Genomic DNA, 16,189 nt, shown 5'->3' on the forward strand with positions numbered 1-16,189 from the left:
CTGGCCTGCTTGAGGATGGGCTTGCGGGGTACCCAGAACAGCCCCATCAGAGATTAGGGCCAAACCTGCAGGGCTGTCCCTGTGCCATAGCTCACCTGGTGTCAACGGCACCATCTCTGCACTCTGGACTCTGGCCTAGCCACCCCGAGATCTCCCTCTTTCCTGGCCTGGCCCCTCTAGTCACAGCCTCTGGAGTGATAGCTGTCACTTCTGGTGACCCACAAAGGCTCCTCATTCCTGGAGAAACAGACTCCCCAGCCCAGCTCAAGCACAGGGTGCCTGTGGCCCACCTCACCCTCAGGGGCTTCATTCAGGCCTGACCTCCACCACCCTCTTCCTGCTGGTCCCGGAGGCCCTGTGACAAGCTGTGGACGCTGTGGACCCTCTCCTGGGAATCCTGTTGGTGTGTGCACAAGCGCCCACCACAACGGGCAAACAGACCCAGGGGGCCGGCATGCCCTGAAGCTGACACCCTGAGCCCAGGTTGGGAGCTTTTGTCCCACAGTCCCAGTGTGTCCGGTTTGTCTCTGGGCACCGATGGGCTACCCCTCACCCTGTCCTCCTCCCAACTTCAGTCTAACTCCCTCCAGGGCGGGGCGGGCAGGAGGAAACCTCCAGTGCCAGCCCCTCCACCCAGTGCTGGCTCTACCTGAACCAGGCAAGGCACCCTCAGCACAGCCAGCCCGGCTCCCTAGGCTGGACTCACGCAGGGCATCGTGTCTGACCCAACCTACGCATCTGGTGATTAACTTGCTCCGTGGAAACAGTCCCCAGGGAATTGGAATCCTTGTTGCAAAAATAAATTTCCCCCCTGGACTAGCTTTCCTAATCTTGCTTTCTCTGCATTCTGGGTTTTTTTTTTCCTTTCTTTCTAGTATCCCACCCTGCTTTTATCTTGTTCCTTTCCTCCCACTGAGACCCAAACAAACCTCCCAGTAAACAAACTCTCAGGCCACTCTCTTAAAGAAACAGCACACACTTATTGCCAGAGGGATGTCCGTCTGGCTCAGGGCTGATCTGCAGAGAGATGGGCTGGCAGGTGTTAAAGATCACTCCGGAAAGGTGCAGGAAGAAGTTGGCCTGGGTCAGTCTACCAAGAAAACTGCCCTAAGAGCCTCTCTCCGTTCCCATGTCTCACTAGAAGACACAGAGCAGGAGGGGACGGTTGGGTGGTCGGTCAGGGTTTCACTGCAGCAGGTCTCCCTGAGTGGTGCTGGTAAGGTTTGACTTAATGAGACTACTGTTTTCTTTTGTATATATGACCTGAAAAGGATTCCTTGCTTCTTAAATGTGATTTTTAAAAATGTTTTCAGGCCAACCTCCACCCTCCCCTGCTGCATCAAGTGAACGTATCTCTGATGTGATAATATCAAACAAAGGGAAAATAAGATCAGAGGGACAAATCTAGTCTGCACACAACTGTCCTGGAACCTGGCTACTTTGTGACTCAGAGAGGCTCTGGTGTTATTCTGTCACTGGGAGTGTGTTGCTGGCTCAGTGAACTGAAGTCACTGTGGAGTGGGGTAAGCGTGTGTGTGCTTGTGTGTGCGCACATGTGTGTGTGTCTCCACCTGTGCCCGACCACTGCCTTGAGGGTCTCTGCTGGGACAGGGGCTCTCCACAGCGTTGAGTATGGGGACAAGCCGAGGATACTCCTCACTTTCCGTCTAAGTTGTCTGAATCGAAAAGCCTGGCATAACATCTCCTGAACCACGGGGCTGTGCTCGCGTCTGTTCTCCCAGCCGCAGAGCAGCCACAGTGCCCAGCCCAGGGACAGACGGGGTCCAGCCCAGGGGAGATGGGGTCCAGGCCAGGGCTTCCTGAGAATCCTGTTAAAATGCAGCTTCCAATGCAGCAGGTCTGGGCAGCTGAGATTCTGCACTGGTAACCGGCTCCCTGGGATGGTTGAGCAGCCGACCCCAGCCCAAGATCTGAGCAGGGAGGCTGCAGAGAGGCGGCACAGTGGTCCCGCTGCCGGCTGAGAGGGCAGAGCCACCTCTGCCAGGCCCAGATACCACCATCAAGGGACAGCAGCTGACAACTCCTAAACCGGAGACCTCCATGGAGCAAACAAAACCTCACCAAAGTGGTTTTTCCCCTTTTAGAGAATACATTCCTCAGCCGACAGTTGCCCCGGGCTCTCTCCCACTACCACTTGGAAGCCAGGCAGAAAAATTGCCTGGTGGGCAGGATTACTGCATTAGTCAACTTTCCCAAAACAGACCCACAGGCTCTGGAGTTTTAGTCTGAGCCTTTCCCAGTGACAGTATGTCAGCTGGGCCCGCCCATCCCTCTCCTGGCCTTGCCCCTTCCTGAGTGCTAGTAATTCACTCCGCCTTCCTCACAGGCGCAGATACTGGGAATCAACAGGTTTCAGCCAAAGTGAGCCCTCTGGCTCAAGTGCCCCAGGCCCAGGGAGGAGGGTGGTACAACTGGAATTGGGAGTCTGGCTTTGCCTGCCCCTCCTCTTCTGCACCAGAGAGCAGCCCAGCTGAATCGACCCTGTGCCCAGGCAGGGCCCATTTGGTCATGACGGTCCTAGGCCTGTCTGCTTCTGCCCCAGATTCCTGCTGTCCATCTCCACTGGGCCTCCGGGCCCAGCTCCCAAGGTCCCCTGTGCTCTCCCGGGGCAGGGCCTGACTCTAGGTCTCGGAGTCAGCCTGTGTGCTGCCTGCCCCAGTTCCAGAGCTGGGGTTTCCTAGAACACGAGCCCCTGAAGCCCAGTTGCTGACGCCAGGCCACTGTGCTGGGACAGTCAGATGTCTGAGGATGTCACTGTGGACAGATGCAAGGCTTGGACCTAAGCCAGGGAAGGATGTCTCATAACTCCCCGCATAGCCCAGCAGCCTTGCCTGTGTTGAGAAGTTCCTTGAAGAGGAACATATTCTCACAGCTGGTGTCCCTACAGGGGATGTTCTCCTTGGAGCTTTTTTTCTCTAAAGCTGGTGATACGAAAATAAATCTTGAGTCTTTCCATAGTGCCTCCAATCCTGAGAGCCAGGGTGGTCCTCCTTTCTACGCTTTGGCTCCTTAAAAATCTCCTGGTGGAGCTGACCTGGTGACCTGTGTGGAGGGAAGGTTCCGCCTCCCTGGGGTAGCGGCTAGGGGCTGCCTGGACTGGCGCCTTTGTGCTGTCACATCCCAGGCCATGCCCAGGAGTCAGGGCCCTGAGCTTCGGGCAGCTTCCAGAGCGCGGCAGGCCCAGGGCTGCTGCTTAGGAGAGCCAGAGCTCTGTTGATGCTAATGTCACAGCAGATAGGGGTCGGGGTCAAGGCTGAGCCATCAGACTATCTCAAGGAAGGGCTGGTCTTTCTTTCAAGGGTCCAATATCACCTGTGAAGTAGATAGTTCTTATGAGTAAAAGAAATAAGGCTCATTAAATATTAGAGCTGAACAGAAATTCATAGATCTCCTAACTTTGGCTTGCGTTAAGATCACCTGGAGGGCTTATTAAAACACGCGTTTCTGGGGCTTGCGTGAGAGGTGCTGACTCGATGTGGGGGCGATGCTGAGAATTTGTATTTCTCTCACAAGTTCTCCAAACGATGCTGATGCTGACGAGGACACACTTCAAGAACCACAGGCTAGCACATACCTCCCATTTTACAGATGCAGGAACCAAGGCTGGGGTTTGGCCGGGGGGAGAAGCAGCTTGAGCGTGGTCACCAGGGGTCAGTGGTGCAGCTGGGCTAATGATCTCCCGTGCCCACCTGGTCCGCTGCCCAGTGCTGCCGCTCGGCCTGACGCCCAGGGTCGCACAGCTGGTGGCCAGCCTTCCCTGCAGGCTGCACGGCCCACTGGGCCCTGCTTAGTGCTGGCTGTGACTCACAAGATGAGTTAGCGCCCGCAGCACCCAGTTGGTGCTGGGAATGGAAGTGGCGTGTTTTGGCGTGTCCTGGCCTCCAGGCTGAAAACTGTTTATTTGGACAATTAAGAACATGGCTTCAGTTGAACCACAAAATCAGACGGAAACCTTTATCTTGGGTGGCACGCTCTGGGTTTCCTCCCATGCCCTGGCAGGCTTGCGGAGTGGGGCCATGTTGGACGGGGTGGGTCTGGGAAGGGTGCCAGTGGCTCTGGCCTCCACTTGGAGGCATCAGTCAAGTGTGTCAGGAGTAAATCCTCCTGGTCGGCCTTGTGCTGCTGATGAGGATGGGAGCGGGGTGTTGGGAGGGCACCCAAGCCCTCCCAATCAGGGCCCCTAAGGCCTTTGGGGGCCCGTGAGTTGAGGCTTCCTCTGCAATTGACTGTAAGATTCAATCTCTGCTCATCCCAGGCTATGGTCAAGAGTCAGAGCCCTGACCTATGGCAGATTCCATCCTCACTATCAACACAGAGGCCACATTCAGGAGATCTCCCCCCTCCTTCAGCCAGGAGACGAGTGAGCTCACACCCCACACCCTCACTCAGTGTCCCACAGGGAAGGGAGGCTTGGTTTTGGCACCACCTGACCTCTCCTTTCAGATTCTATCCCCTTCACTCCCATCCCACTCAGCCCCATCCCCTTCAGCCCCATCCCCCTCAGCCCCATCCCCTTCAGCCCCATCCCCCTCAGCCCCAGCCCCCTCAGCCCCATCCCCTTCAGCCCCAGCCCCCTCAGCCCCAGCCCCCTCAGCCCCATCCCTCTCAGCCCCATCCCCTTCAGCCCCAGCCCCCTCAGCCCCATCCCCTTCAGCCCCAGCCCCCTCAGCCCCATCCCCTTCAGCCCCATCCCCCTCAGCCCCATCCCCCTCAGCCCCATCCCCCTCAGCCCCATCCCCTTCAGCCCCAGCCCTCTCAGCCCCAGCCCCCTCAGCCCCATCCCTCTCAGCCCTATTCCCTTCAGCCTCATCCCCTTTGGCTCCATCTCCTCAGTCCCATCCCTCTAGGGTAATGGGACCTCTACCAGGATGGCAGCACATGGGTGGCTGAGTGAGAGATTTGCTTACACCTCCCTTGGAAGATTAAGCTTCTCTTATACCAGGAATAACCCCAGGGCCTAGGACTCCCGCTGAGGACTGTGGTTGGGGTTTCGGACCAGAGACAATAACTATCTACCCAGCCTACTCCCCACATGCTCCCTATCAAAGCACACAAACTTGATGGAGGTGCAAACATCCATTCTGAGACTTTGCCTGACACTGGCTCAGTCACCCTGGCGCCCGTGTGGGTGCAAGGTGATCCCTCTGAGAGGAGGCCTGCTCGGTGAGGGAAATGAGCTGAGCTGAGAGTAACTACGGAAGAGGCTGGACCGGGAGGCAGATAAAGAGCCAGCCATGGGGTCAGAAGAGGCCAAGATTGCTCCAGCCTTGTGCTTTGGTGGCCAGAATGCTCACAGAAAAATCAAACCCCAAGCCTCAACCCTCGCTCAGCACCAACTCCCAGCAGTGCTGAGAGGAGTTAGCCCACCCTGCACAGCTGGTCACCCAGACATGGTCTCGTGACCAGGCGCTTCGGGACGGCCACCCTGTCTGCCTCCTGGTGCCGAGCTGTTTCGTCCACTCCTCTGCCGCCTACAGGAGCGGAGCAGGTCTGCCAGCTCTCAGACCTTCCAGGTCTGCCACCTGGGTCCCTGCAAACACCAATGGGACTTGCTTCCACAACCTTGGATTTTAAAATCCTACATTTTATTCTGTTTCCGGCAGACTCACATTTTGTCCTCCCAGTTGCACACTGTAAAAGTTTTGTGTGAGACTCAGCTCCTGCCAATCACAAGCTCCACCTACCACCCCCCTCTCCCCACCTGGATGTCGGTTGTGGCTGATGAGTGATTTGGGCAGTCACCAGCTTGGCTAATGACCCTCGTCACAGGGTGTGTGTGTGTGTGTGTGTGTGTGTGTGTGTGTGTGTGTGTGTCAGTGTGTGAGCACACAAGGGCAGGGGACGGGGACACTGGAACACATTTGGACTCTCTTTATCTGCCTCAGCTGCTACCTTGGGGGGGCACACCCTCAGCTCCCCCCCACACCTGGCGATGGGGTGCAAGGGCTGAGCGCTTGGGGCCAGAGGGTGCTATCTCCCTCTGGGAAGCGCCTCCTCACACTGGGCTCAGTGCTCGCTTGGGTGGGTTCCAGCGCAGAGGGTGGAGGGCAGGAATCTCTGCAGACACAGTCAAATCCTCAAGCTGTTTCTCCATCCTGGCTCCAGGCCCAATTTTAAAAGAAAGCAGCAGCAACAAAGAAAATAACTGCAGTGATGTTAGCGCAAGAGACGGGAAGGGCGGCCCAGAGCCGAGCTCAGGGCGCGGGAGGTAGGCAGCCCAGCGAGGGGAAAATGGGGCAAGAGCATGAAGAATTCTGCATTGTTTCAAAATTGGCAAATTGCTTCCATATTTATACAGACTCCTCAAGATGACATGGTCGGGGAAGTGGGATTATAATGAGGGAGGAGAGAAGAAACAGGGACACACAACAGAACCTGGGACGGATACCCTGGGCTGCCCATTCGCCCCTAGGCCAGCGGCTCTGGAGGTGCCAGCACGTCCCAGCTGGTGTCTCCCTTGCCCTTCCTGGCCTGCTGGTCCAGCGGCCTGCCCCAACCCCACCTGGGGCGTCCTGGAGGCTCTGGCTGTGAGCAGGAGCTTTCCTCTGAGTTGGGTCTTCATCCCTTGGTCCATTTCCTGGAGACACCGGGAAGGTTTTCCAAGTTCCTTGAGGAATGAGCAAGGCTGGGTGGCCATGGAGTGGGGGAGGGGCAAGGGGGGAGGGGAAAGAGGTTAGAAGAGGAGAGATGCAACTTGTCCTTTGACCTGCCCCTTAGTGGACGACTCCTACACTCCTCGTGCTTGGGGGAAGAGGCCGACTGCAGAGACAGCGAACAGCAATCACTCTGGTTCACTGAGTGAGCGCCACACCCCAGGCACAGAGCTTGGCACTTCACACGTGTTGTCCCAACACCCTCCCGAGGTGGGAATTATTGTTCCCCTTCACAAAAGAGGAAAGAACCTCAGGCCGAGGAGTTTGCTCAAGGCCACACGGCTCTTAAATGGCAGGGCAGGGACCTGACAGCAAAGCCGTCCTTTGTCCTCTGTTAGCCAACTGGGCACAGCTGGCCCCAGAGGGGGATGGCACCTGCCCCTGGAGTCCCCATCGGGGCAGGCTGGGCAGACAGGCTGTCGTGGGCCCCTGTCCGGAGGCGGTGTGGGCGGCATGACCTGGCTCTGGAGCCTGTCCTGCCTTCCCTTGGGAGGGACTGCTGCTCCCCGCAGGGCCGAGCATGTGCTAGTCATCAGGGAGGCCTGCTCCTCACCAGAGGTGTGAACGTGCCTGGTGTTGGGACCGGAATGAGCACTTTAATGGACAAGTTGGAATCTGTTTGTGAGCAGTAAATTGTCCCAGTCCCTGGGGCCATTTTCCATCATAAATCTAAACTATTTGGCTCTGCAGATCCCCAGTGCCGCAGCCCAAGCCAGGGCACCAGGAAGGCTGTGGGGAGCTCAGGCCCTGAGCCAAGGTCACAGGCCCCGGCCCACCGCCCGCTCTGCCACCCCTACCGTGCTTGGCACCGAGGGTCCTGCCTCCTCCTTGAAAGCCCGCTCTGGTTCTCAGAGCATGCACTTGCCTGACAGTTCTCGGACCAACGGGCAGGCTGCCTTCTCTCTCCCTGCTACTTGTTCTTTTGCCTCCCACCTGGTCTGGTCAAGGGTCCCTCTCCAGGGGTGCCACCTGCACCCGCAGCCTCAGGGGTCACACTATGTGTATGACTTCAGAGCTGCGTCTCTAAGTCCTGACTTCTCTCCACGTTTCTGCCTGTAAGGTGAGTCCCACAGGCACCTCAAACTCACACTGTCCCACCTGAACTCTCTTCCCCTCAACTCCTACCCACCCCACAGCAGGCCCAGAGCCTCTCTGAAGTTGCCTTTGGCTCCTCCCTCTCCTAGACTCCCAGGGGCCCCCAAGTCCTGCTTCTGTACCCCCAGAGGTCACATCTCCATCTTCCCTCCTCCATCCTCCTTGGGATCCCAAGTACTAGATCATTTGTCGCAAGAGCCTCCTGGCCATCTTCCTCCCTCCTGTGGTGTAACCCACAGTCTGAGCGATCCTCCCCAGGCCAGGCCCAGAGCGTGCTACTTCCCAACCCAAACACCCTCACATGGCTCCCAATGCCTTGATGTAACTGCCCGGCTCATTAGCATAGATTCACAGATCCCCCTTGAGTCAGCTCTGAAGCCTGCTTTCCAGCCTCATTGCCCCCTCTGGCCCCTTGGAACCTGTGTGCGGCAGCTGTTTCAGGATCCATGCCACCTGCCTCCCAAATCTGCCTTGCACTTACTAACTCCATGTAAGTGTGGCTGTGACGAAGATGACAATGATGGTGGAATCACAAGGTAGAAGCCACATGTGAAGACCGTCTGGACGCTTAGCGAGTGTGGACCCACACACCAGCCTTGACTCTTTGCATAGTGACTTTGTTTATAAGAGAGAAAAATAAACCTCCACCTTGTGTCAACCACCAACATTTTGGCTTTTCAGTTGCTTGCAGCCTAATCCAACCCTAAACCATACAGGAGCCTTGCAGGTTCACACATATTCCTGCCCACTGTGCCATGTTGTAGTGTTTTGAGACTATGTCTTATGGCTCCTACATAGGCTGTATGCTTCTTGAGGACAGGTAAGCTTCCCGCTCATGGTAGGTGCTCAGAAAGTGTTCATCCATGTTGCGTTGCTATAAAGGAATGCCTGAGATTGGGTAATTTATCAAGAAAAGAGGTTTATTTGGCTCACGGTTCTGTGGACTGTACAAGAAGCATGGCACCAGCATCCGCTTTTGATGAGGGCTTCAGGGAGCTTCCAATCAAGGTGGGAAGTGAAGGGGGAGATGGCGTGTCACGTGGCAAGAGCAAAAGCAAGAGAGAGGAGGAGGTGGTGCCAGGCTCCTTTAAATAACCAGCTCTCGAGTGAACTAATAAATCGAGAACTCGCCCATTATTTCAGGAAGGGCACCAAGCCGTTAGTGAGGGGTCCACCCTCAAGATACAAACATCTCCCTCCAGGCCCCACGTTCAACACTGGGGATCAAATTCTTCAGGGGCAGTGTTCCATAAATTAAAACAACAACAACACCAACAACAAACACACACACAAAAACACTGGGGATCAAATTTCAACTTAAGATTTGGAGGGGCCAAACATCCAAACCATAGCAGAGAGTATTAAACGAATGAAAGAATGATGTTAAAAAATTGTTCTGGTTAGACAGACAAAGAGTTCTTTGGCTGGTTGCAGAAAATCAGTGATAATAATAACAACATGTATCAAGCAGAATGCCCGGTGTTCTAAGTGCATTATATTGTTTAACCCTCATGAAATAAGGAAATAAGGAGAGTTGGCCCTCTATACACTTGAGTTTCATAACTGTGGATTCAATAAATCATGGATCAAAATATAGTTTTTTGGGGAAAAAATGGACGACTGTGCTATGCTATCATCAGCCCCATTTCACAAATGGGGAAACTGGGCTTCAGAGAGATGAGGTCAAGGTTATAGATGCAGCCAGTGGAGCCAGGACTCAAACTCAGGCAGTCTGACTCCAGAGCCCAGAACCTTAACGATTTTGCTGTGAGACTTTCTCAAGTGCTTTCCCCCTGTGAGCTCTTTAGACAGGAGGTTGAGATCACAGAGAACCTGCACAGCCAACAAGAACACACCACATCAGAGTGACCTGGCTTCTTTCGACTTGGGAGATGTGGGTGGAGGGCTGAGCTTCGGGGAGACTGACAGGGAAGAGTCAGGGTTGTCCTGAGGCCAAGGGGGTAAAGATCCACACAGATTACAGAGCTGCCCTGACCCCCGGGGTCTGCCTTCCCCATATGTCTGTACCATTTTTGTTGACACAATGAGCAGCTGGTCCAGCTGGCTAATCTTTAGCAAAATTGTGACATTGGCAGAGTTTGTCTTCATTCCGCTCCTATCTGCGTGTTATTCGATTTTCGGCATCTTATGTTCTGTTTGGGCCTTCACATTCTATCGTAGCAAGGAGAGCTGCATTTCGAAAGATGAAAATAGAGAACACAAAACTTAATCCTCCAAAATGAAAATTTAATGGTAGGATTTTAGGCATCAGAGATTTTGAGGTTGGGGAACTTGCTTCCTCTCTAATCTTTTCCTTTTCCCTCCAGTTCCTCTTCCTTCTGCTGCTGTCTTTTTTTTTTTTCTTTAACCATCCATTTCACACCCCCCTCTTCTTCCAGATGCCAGAGCCTGCGTGCCCTTTAAGGCCCACGTCCAGCCCTGCATGGTCCCACGCAGCCGGTCACCCCCGCCACCCTGGTCATGCCAGGGTCGGGCTCCTGTAGCATTTACACCCTGGGCTGCGCGTTTGGTGCCTCCACGTGTGCTGTGTTAAACTGTTCGTTCCCAGAGGACACAGACCACGTCGAAAGGCCAGGGGCGTCACTGTAGGAATTTCTATTTTGAAAGGCGTTTTGGCCTCTGTGCCCCTTACAGCTCTCTCAGCTCTGAGACTTGAAGCTTCTTGGTTCTTCCCCTCATTTCTCCCATGGCTCCTGCTCCAGTTTTGGGTACGAGATAAGGACTTACGGTGCTGTTACGTCTTCCTCTTTCTGGAAGCAAGGGTGCAGCCCACGAAGGCAATGGTGGGGGGCAAAGCACCTTAGGGTTTCTGAGCCCGAGAAGTTTCCTGGCTGTGCTGGAAGGTCGCTCTGGCGCCCCCTCTGGCCTTGCTGCTGCAGTGCTCCTCCCGGGCCGGTATCTGGGTGGCCTTCTGTCCTGGCCTGGAAACCATAGCTGGCCCTTCCTAAAATGACTCAACATCCAGCTTGGACTCAACTCCAGCCACCCCTAGCTCCAGGAGGCCAGTCCCACAGGGGTCCCAGATTTTCTCAGAAATATCTGCTGCTGAACAGGGACAGCCATGACAGAAATGCTGCAAAATGCAAGCGCAAGCACTTGCAAGTGGTGGTTTTGTGTTTCCAATCCCTACAGCCTCAGTCTGCCAGACTCTGTAACGTCCAGATGCAGTGAGTTCATCTCAGGCAGGAACACGTGTTTCCCCCATGACTTCTCCCGGGACCCGGGTCTGCAGCCACCAGGAAGCTGCTTGCAATGAGGTTAGGACCAGGGAAGAGCATCCTGCCCCCTGGAACCTGTACCCTTGACCCCGGCACCACTGAGAAACATGGGTCCTTGGGGGGACCACATCCTAGACCCAGCTGGAGGAGGTGTTTGGGCTTGGGTTTGAGTTTGCATTGTGACCAAGCACCCTAGGAGATGGCACCTGTGTTCCCAGTGTTCATCTCAGGACCTTCCTGCCTGTCTCCCAACACGCTGGGGTGAAATGACTGGAGTAGGGACCAACAGTACAGTGGGTCTCGGTGACGCACTCCCTCACATTTACTTGACACCCTGCAGTCTTTGCTTCTTTCCAGGCTTGAGTTATTCCTCACTTAGCAAGTTGAACCCATTGCCTGGAACAGCCACCACACCCTGACTCTATGCGCCCCAGCCACGTGGCCCGGGTTCTTCAAGGTGGCTCCACGCTGCCTCCACCTTCCTTCCCTACCCTGCAGCCCTCGGGGGCCTCTTTTTCTCCTCTGAGCTCTTAACTCTCCATGTCTGTACCACTCCCATGTGGCATTAATCCCCATTCAACATGTGACGTTGTTTATTGTCTCATGCGGCTGTGAAGTGTTTGGTATGTGCGTCTTCTGTCCCCAAGCACTCTTTAGACCGGCTTTGTCCCATAGAAATATAATGTGAGCTGTACATGCAACTTAGAATTTTTCAGCAGTCATGTTAAAAACATACAAAAACCAGGCAAAATGAATGTTAATAATATATTTTAGTTAACCTAATATACCAAAAATTATTATCATTTCAATATGGAAACAATATAAAAATTATTAATAAGATATTTTACATTTTTGGTACAAAGTCTTCAAAGTCTGGTATGCATTTTACTGAAAACTCTCGATCTGTATTGAGATTTAATAATGACCTCTCCTTCTCTTCCGTCTGCCACATACCAGGCCAGAGCTGCTCCGTGGGGGGCTCCGAGCTGGAGCCAAAGGAGCGTGGGCATCCCAGAGGACAGCCTGCAACGGCTGGTGGTGGTGCTGACTGACGACAGGCGATCTGGCCATCATTCCATCGGGTGAGCCCTCCTAGGGGTCTGTGGGGACATTGTCAGGGAGGAGCAGGGGGCTTCACAAGGAGGGAAGGCAGTGAGCAGAGCAGGGGACCCGGAGTAAGCAGGCTCTGTGGAGCCTGCAGGGATAGGGGGTATGGACAGAGGAAAAAGGTGGGACTCCATGGGCCCCCAAAAGTGTCTGGACACCCAGATGTTCCAGTGTCATGAGGTGGCCAGGCCCACACCTCAGTGACACACCCACCACCACTGTGTGGGTGGACTCAAAGGCCATAGGAGCCCTACCTCCTCCAGGAAGGCTTCCCAGTCAACTCTCCCTTTGGCCTGAACTCCTGACATTGACACTTGCTGGCACACACGCTGCCACAGCTTGTCTGCTGCTCTGCACAGGTCATGCCCCTCGCCCACCTGTAGTGCTTTGGTGTCAGAGGCCCACCCTGTCTTCTAAATCCCACACAGTCCTGGAGGTGCTCCACACTTCAGGGCTGAACAGAGCTGGGGTGGAGATTGGGAGGGAAGATCTGCAGGCACCCGCAGAGCCACCAAAGCTGCCCCTGTCACCGATGGCCAAAGCTCTGGGAGAAGGGACAAAAGTCCATCCAGTGCCACTTCCCTTCATCCCTCAGAGCAGCCAGCCTGAGCGAGGGAGCTGGAGGAACAGACCTCACTGGTACAGACATCAGCGATCAACCAGAGCTAACCTCAGGCTGTTGAAAGGCGCAGCACAGACACACACAGGTATGTGCAAGGCAGTGGGGCTCCCGCTAAGTGCTGGGCCACACCACCATGGCTGGGCCCAGCAGGGGCGAGGCTCTGAGAGAGAAACCTGAGTTCACAGCCAAGTCCTCTGGGAGAGGTCCCCACCACATTAGAGCACCTGGCTAGAGAGGAGGAGACCCCGACCGAGGGTACCAGCCTCTGACCACAGGCCGAACCCCTATTTCTAGGCATTAACTCCAAAAACTAGAGGTACCATGATCTTTCTTTTCCTTCTTAAGATTTGCAGGATTTTATGGCCAGGCTGGTTTAGTCTGAAGCCCATCTCGTCCAGTGCCGTCATCTTACGGATGAGGAAACCAAAGCAAACCTGAAGACAAGTTGGAGGTAGGGTCTAGTCTCAGGCTCCTCGTCAAAGGCTTCCTTCTTCTCCACCCTCCCCTTGGTCCTTACACTGGTCCCAACTCATGTATTCTCTCTTTCATCCTCTCTCAGGGCTGGAGTCTTTATCCTGATATTCCATCTTCTGAAGAGACAGAGGTCCCCGTGTGTTCTTGACTTCGGCAGCTTCAGAGCAAGCTCTGCACGCCCAATGCGTCTGAGAGCCTCACGGATGGTTAGTCAGGTGTCAGTGATCTGGAGGGGCTCACGCATGGGGCAGAAGATCAGACCCTACGAACCTGTTGAGCCATCCAAAGTCAGACCATGTGTTTGAAGCAACAGAATAGGGTTGATTTAACAAGGCTTGTCCTTAGAGACTACCCTCCCCAACCAACCCCCGCCTACCAGAGTTTGTGCTTGCAATTCAAGTTTCTGGCACCAGATGGCAGTGTTGCTCTGTTATGAATTGCAGACTACTGATTTGGTAGAAAAGTTTTAAAATTCATTCATTCATTCATTCATTCATTCATTCATTCATTCATTCATTCATTCATTCTGCAGATATTTATTGAATGCTTACAATGTGCCAAGCATTCTTCTAGGTACTTGAGTTTACAACAGTGAACTAAACTCAAAAAGCTGTGCCCTTGGGGAGCTTCTTTCTCATGCAGGAGGACAGCGAATGAATGAGGAAAACATTCCTATGTCAGATGCTGATAGTTGCTATGGAGAAAAATAAAGCAGAGAAGAGGGGAAATGAGGGTTGGAATGGGGAAATGTGAAGCTAAAGGGGAGTTTGGGTCAGGGAAACTGAGATCTGGGCAGAGCTATGGAGGCTCCAGGCCGTGGGTGAAGCAGAGAACGTTTGCATGGGAAGGGGCTATAGAGGGAATTTTGTGATATTTGACAGATGGGGAGACTGAGGCCAAGAGAGAGACAATAATCTGCCCAGGTGAAAAATCTGGAGGCTGGTAGCCTAGAGTTCCTGGTCCACCCCATCCCACCCTACTGCCCCACCACGTCCCAAACACCACTTAGTCTTCCCTCAACTTAGCAGGACTGTGAACTCACCAATTGCTGTCTGCTTTTCTTTCTAGGCATGTTTTCTAGAATACTTTTCAGTTACCATGTGTAGTTACCCAGTTCTGGCCAGTGGATATTGGGCAGGAGTGATGTGTACCAATTCCAGGCCTGGCTCCTAAACACTTCCTATATGATTTTCCATGCACCCACCTGTTCCTCCTCTGTACCACTAGAAGCACAGGACTCAGAGCTCTAAGGGATGACGAAGTCACTTAAAGAAGGGACACTGGGTCCTTGCATGACTGCATGGAGACCAGCGCCTCATCACCCTGCTTTGGACCATGGCGTGAGGGCATCTGGCACAGTGAGCCATTGAGATTTGGGGGTTGTTTGTCACAGCAGCTTTCTTACCCTAACTGATACACCCACCATGGCTGAACCTAATGTGAATGCGCATTGCATCAGCCTTAGCTGCCAACACTATGTGGGGCGGATCTAACGTTTCCGTAGACCCTTTCTCACTGTGCCTGGTCATAGCTCCCATTTTTGTTAGAGGAGCCGCCCCTCTTCTTGGTGATGCTGTTTCTTCAGGTACCTCCCTGCCAACCACCCAGAGGTGGGCATGTGATCCAAGTGGCCCTTCTGAGTACACAGTCCTCTTAATGGGTTCAGGGCTACATACATAATGCAGTAAGAATCTTGCTTAAGATTCAGGCAATGGATGCTGGAAAGTGAGTGTCTCTTCCTCTGAGATACTGAGCGATGGGGAAAGAGAGCCTGAAGCTGCTGGAGCTGTTGCCCAAGGACACTAGAAAGAAGCTGTTGGCAGAATGACAGCAACAGGTAGAGGAAGGTATACCAAAGAGCCAGAGAGAAAATCACACTGTGCTACGTCATTCCAACCTTGCCTGAAGCCAGACCTTCCTTCAATTTCCCCAGTTACAAGAGCCAATTACTTATCTTAACAAAAATTGATCCACTTTGAATTTTGTCACTTAGAGTAGGAGTTCTGATTAATAAATAATTATTGAACTAATGTTTATTGAGCCCTACTGCTCAGTGACATGAGCACTGAAAACTGGGATAAAATGGTGAGCAAATTAGGCAGCAGCCCCAGGGATCTCCTGCCACCATATACAGATACATTTGGCGGGTGCGTTTGATGCCTACGAGAAGTTGTTGAGAAGTTGGGTCTCATTTTTCCACTTCCTGGGTTGCTGGCTTGTCAGGATAAAGGAGGAAATATTTACCTTTTCCTTTACCCTTCCTGAAAGCCCAGCTTTTGTGTTCTTGAGGTTTGAGCTTTGCTTATCATGAGGAAGAAAGTAACAGTCTTGGGTCTGTGTTTCCGGCTAAATGGAGAAGTTGCCAGGCTGGGGTGGGCTGCTCCTGTGATTTGAATGGCCTGTGCCCCTCAGCAGGTGGCAAACAGGGTGTCTGTCAGACATGGTTGGGGGGTGGGCATGGCCTTTAGGGCTTGTGAGGGCTTCTAGACTAACAAGGATGTTCTGCGGGGACAGGGCTGTGGGCACAGAGATCTGCCTCCATAGCCATGCCGAGGTCGGTGCATCCGGGACGGTGGGGCGGGGGCTGCCCTGTGCCTTCCAGAACTGGGCCCCGGATGCCGAGGCTCAGGAGCCTTGGGGAAGGCCCCCAGGTCACGCCTGCCTGCCGCAGCGTGGAGCTCACCCTCCTGCAGGGGCTGTGTGGGCAGCACCAGTGACAACCACGGTGGACGGTTAAGTCCCTACTGTCTCCTTCAGGGGTGGGGCGAGCCCTAGGGTCCTTCCATAACCTTCGTCATCGACTTTCTATAATGTTGACAAGCAAGGGTTTTAACTAAATGTAACTTAATTTGGGAAATTTAAGAAATGTGATATCTATTGAATCCTAAACTTTGTGGTATGATATAATTTGTAATACATTTAATTCCAACTTGTTATAAACTAGGAAGGGGAAATTACTGGGCCCCATGAATCCGTAT

The 16,189-nt window shown here is 53.7% G+C and overlaps 1 long non-coding RNA gene across 1 annotated transcript; it reads left to right on the top strand.

Moving 5' to 3' along the window:
* The first annotated feature begins 1,247 nt into the window (after positions 1-1,247).
* Positions 1,248-13,696, top strand: LOC105867107 (uncharacterized). Its single transcript, XR_001152186.3, has 5 exons — positions 1,248-1,523; positions 11,966-12,090; positions 12,711-12,822; positions 13,083-13,188; positions 13,297-13,696. It is a non-coding gene; the product is annotated as an uncharacterized LOC105867107 (long non-coding RNA).
* Positions 13,697-16,189: the final 2,493 nt, after the last annotated feature.

The sequence above is a fragment of the Microcebus murinus genome, chromosome 3, assembly GCF_040939455.1.
Source record: "Microcebus murinus isolate Inina chromosome 3, M.murinus_Inina_mat1.0, whole genome shotgun sequence".
Classification (NCBI taxonomy): Eukaryota; Metazoa; Chordata; class Mammalia; order Primates; family Cheirogaleidae; genus Microcebus; species Microcebus murinus.